This window comes from Trachymyrmex septentrionalis, unplaced genomic scaffold, assembly GCF_001594115.1.
Source record: "Trachymyrmex septentrionalis isolate Tsep2-gDNA-1 unplaced genomic scaffold, Tsep1.0 scaffold148, whole genome shotgun sequence".
In the NCBI taxonomy this organism is placed as follows: Eukaryota; Metazoa; Arthropoda; class Insecta; order Hymenoptera; family Formicidae; genus Trachymyrmex; species Trachymyrmex septentrionalis.
The window spans coordinates 516,341-521,164 of record NW_017304631.1 but is presented as its reverse complement, the minus strand read 5'-3'; positions in this window follow the sequence as shown (position 1 = coordinate 521,164).

The window sequence follows — 4,824 nt, the reverse complement described above, 5'->3', positions numbered from 1 at the left end:
CATTAATCACTTTCTTCCGCGTTCTGCAGACACTGAATGTAAAAGACCAAGCGCGTGCTATCCTAGTTATGAAAAAGCATTTCTCTTCATATGTATAAAATCAGTGTTATTCGTCGTTCATGAACCAATTACACGTTAATGTAACCTACGTGCATCTCGTCTCTCTCGTCATCACGGTACCCTGAGTCTTTATCGAAAGCAATCTTTGTGGCGTAACATGATTCGATCCCGCAAATTCCTCTCCTCTCTCTCTTATCCTTTGCTAACCGCACGATACACTGGATCGCGTGCTACGATCCAGAACCGCAAGATCGGCTATCGTGGGCCGCGGGCATTTCTCTCTCTCTCTCTCTCTCTCTCTGTCTCTCTCTCTTTCCGTTGTCAATAGTCAGGTTTGACTCATAGAAACGGGTTCCGCTCGCATTCCGGACATCCAGCCTGCCGTTCACGGCAGAAAGTGCATCGCCGCATCGATATCTGTGCGCGTGATGAGCAAAATTCCGGTAAAATGCAGTTCACGGAGAACAATGACAGGAAGGAAAACGGGCTCCAGTTCTTCCGATGAAATACACACATGAAACAATTAGATGAATTGTTAAAAATGTCTACCTCGCGCCATGATACATCCATCGAGCCTTCTTCTCGAAGATCGACGCTCAAAGATACCAGGTGCGTTACGTATTGCCTCGCATGAAGCAACTATTCGATTCCTCGAGTCATTCTCATTCTCAATCGGGGTGGTATAAACCAATGATTTCAGATGCCCCCGAAGGAAATAATCCAAAGGATTTAAGTCTGACGATCTAGGAGGCTTCGACTTTGACTCGGTCACTTTGTTTACGGTTGTGCGAATAGTAACTCACGCGAAGCAAGGCACATTTATGCAGGAAGATATATCTCCAACGCAATTTATCGTTTCGTCAAACATTTGCGAACGTTCACCTGTATTTCGGAAACTAAGCCGTTCAGGACACACGCTTATATGGACTTTTTTACTACGAAATAAACCAAAGAATCGCTCTGTTGAGAGAGATGGCAACATACTTAACTAACACCCTGTATACACTTCTGAAGAGCAAACCAATGCTTAACTCGATTATTTTCTTCTTATTGATAATAATTTATTTAATTTTGCAGTTACGCTTACTTGCCTTTTATTTTTGTTATCTGACTCTTCGATCAAGAAAATGTCTATCATTAGTCTTGTATAATTCAGAGCTGTGGCGAATGTCATATTAATCGACGTGCGCACTTGTTTAGTGAATTGATTCCACTTATTCGTTGTCGAAGAATTAATCGGCGGACATATCGAGATAATCGGTACAGATGTTGTTCACGATTGTAAAGTGAGAACGACGTACGGATTCTAGCCGCGCGAATCTCGCTGAGATTAATACAGGGTGTATTTAAGTTCTCCGACTCTATGCGTCGTGCGTTTATTTACGGCCGCGTAATTTGCATGGAAACGGAGAGAAGCACGGTTTGAGGAAGTCGCTTATTAGTAGCAACCAGGATATTATCAGCACGATGCCATTGACATCATTACCGTCATTCCCATCGTTTCGCTCAGGTAGTGAGAATCCCTAACCAGAATGGATGATGTTCGCTTATATCGCATCGCATTGATTATTTGCAAATCTATTATTTTTTATAATAGATTTTTGTAAATTACAGGCGCCTTTCAACTTTCAACGACGAGTCAACCCAAGCAATTAGTCTTATATCGAATTCTATCTTAAATCAATATTTTAGTAGAGATTTATTGTAAACATTAGCAAAAATACGGAACTAAGCGAGAAAAATGTGATCGATGCTTTTGAAAAAATTTTGATGAACATCCAAAATAATGAAGTAATTACGTTATTGTGAGAAACCTGACAAAATTATTTTCGGATATCTAAATTTTTAGATACTTCAGCAAAACTGTCCTTTCCGTTGAAAGAGTTGAATCTCTCTCAGAAGCTAAATTAATTCTCAAAGGCTCAATTAAGAATTAATTTCATACATAAAAAAAAATATACATACATATATGTACTTTCTTATATAATATCAAATGTTTTCTGGAGAAGGATAAGATTTTAATTATATTAATTCCGTATTTTTTCTCCGCGTTCCATTTCCAGATATTGTTTCAGCGCTCATGGCGGCGCGGTCAACGAAATTATGGGATTACGTGCGAATGTGAGGTTTCCCCGACTACGACCGAAGTCCTATATCGTTCTTATCCAATTTCACGACTTCGTCATCTTCCATCCAGTGGTTGTGGCTTCGTTTTTCTCCTTTTTATTTCCCGTCGACGTTCGCGACCGAACAACCGGCTCTTCTGGCCACATCGCGCCCATATCAACGATCGATATTTAAGAGATAAATAAATCCCTCAGACGGTTGGATACGCACGTACTTAATGTACATTCAAACTGTAGCCGCTTTAATTGCATCGCGACGCAATTTATTTATAACGCCTGCAAATTATTTCCAAACCTCCATCATCAGTTATTAGGCGATACAACGGAATTTATTCTCTGAACGATATCTCGATATCCAGTTGAATTATGAATGACATTATTTTAATTCGTCCTTTACAAGACGAGAAGAACTAGTACAGTGATCAGTTGAAACAGTGTCAGGCATTTAAAGGCAAAGAATACGATAAAAAATAATTTAGTTATAGAAATGTTACTCAGGGAGAGATTTTAAAAGATATTATAAATGAATCCCCGTCGTCTAAAGAATCGAATCAATTCTTTCGATGAATATATTCATAATTCTTTCGATTTAATTTCCACGGATTATGATCGAATGCACGTACATTCGCAAATTTCCAAATTCTTTTCTCTATTGTACTCTCAATATAATGGATCAATGTTTTCTTTTTAAATCGGCGACATATTTGAACTTTGTCTTTTACGTCTAATTTTCGTCTTTAGACCTAAAAGTATATTCACAGGCCGTCTGGTGTCCCGTGAATACGGGACTCGCGAAGTTGCGTTGAAATGATCTCTAGCACACTAGCGGTGTGATTCCCGGAAGACGTGTCGCCATAACGTTATAACGCAATCCATGAGGCCATGTCTAATATTTCAGATTGCAGAACCAATGGAATTTGGCCTTTACAGACAGGTTCCTTTAAGAACACCTGATGACCATGTATCTCGTGCAGGCCGAGTACTTAAGTTACCGACGCGCGAGGGGGCATCATAAATACATATGCTCGTAACGCGCCGTCGTTCCCGAAATTTATTTCCGTTGTCTGCCTTTAAAGGCAGATCGCCAAACCTGTTGGAATTATCACGAACGTTACGAAGAAGTTCCTTGGTCTTGAAAGATCAAATACAAAAATTGAAAGTAAGTTTGTTTCTTTTCAACATACCTCTCAATATTAAAATGTATATATATATTTTATGTTATTTATTTGTAACAGATTAAAACAGAATTCAACAGCCCAGTGTAATATATCGTATACATACGTATAAATCGTACCAATTTTAACGTCCAATCACTTTATCGCATGCTGCGTAATATAAGAACAAAAGCGTTCCCATCATTTTCGAGCCGTCACGAACAATCGTTAATGTCTCGCAGCATCCATCGTCGATTAACGCTAGAGCAACACTTTGAATGTTTTCATTTCATAACGTAACGGTGCAATTGGGTTGCAAATAGCCATCGAAGGAAGAGTGAGGGAGGCTAGATCCACGGCAAGGTCAATGATTTTCCGACCGCGGACCGATGAACTTGCGCCTCGCGCCAGTGTACATACGTACAACCGAGGTCCGGTCGTGGAGTCGGGCCTCGACGTGGCGACGAGAGGGCAAGAAAGAGAGAAAGAGAAGAAGAGACGGAGAGAGAGAGAGAGAGAGAGAGAGAGAGAGAAAGAGAGAAGGCAAGGTCGTTGCCTAGATAACAGTTGCAAGGTACAGTTGGCTCGCATGCCTGTAACTTCGGGGGAAGAGGACAAAGGGATGTAAGGAGAGAAAGGGCGATTGAAGGGATCGATGTGGCGAATGTGTGTGTGTGCAAGGGAATGGAAAGGAAAAGAGAAGAAGGGAGAGGGAGAGAGAGAAGAGAGGGGAGGAAAAGGAGATAAGAGGCCCTTACATCGGTAAGAGAAGGAGAGTGTTCGAATAACGAGCGCAAAGGGGCCCTATATAAAGGGACGAGCGAATGGAAGGATTAGAGAGAGAGAGAGAGAGAGAGAGAGAGAGGGAGAGAGAAGAGTTGAAAGGGTTAGAAAGATTTATACGCTATCGATGTGATATCTCTTCTTTTTTTCTTCCGTTGAGCCGCCGCTACGGTTAGAGGAACGACGCGACGCAAGAGCGCAGTGATGTAAGAGAGACGTACCTAAGGGGCTTCTCTTCTTCTTCCTCCCTTCTTCTTCGACACGACCGTAGCTCCGACCTCTTCCCTCTCATTGCCCTCTCACCCCCTTTGGCCCTTTCCTCGCTCCTTCACCTACCGTATATACCTCTCGCACCCTTCCGCCCCCCTGCGCGTATACTCTCCTCTCTTCGCTCTTTCAGACCGCGAACCCAACTCTCAGGTTGTATCCTCGAACACGGGCATGTACGTACACACGTACTCGCCTACCCGGGCCTACTGAATTTAACGTGGTGGCAGGTGCCTGCTAAATGGACGCGGCTAGGGTCCCGCAACGGTGTCCCCTCCCCCCTCCCTCCCCCTCCCCTGCTCCTCGTTTCTCTCTCCTTACTTCCCGATGCCGCATCGTTTCTCTGCGTACCTGATACTCTCTCTGTCTTGCTTATCTATGGCCGGCTCCTTTCTGTCTTCTTCTTCTTCTTCTTTCCCCTCCCTCCCTCCCTC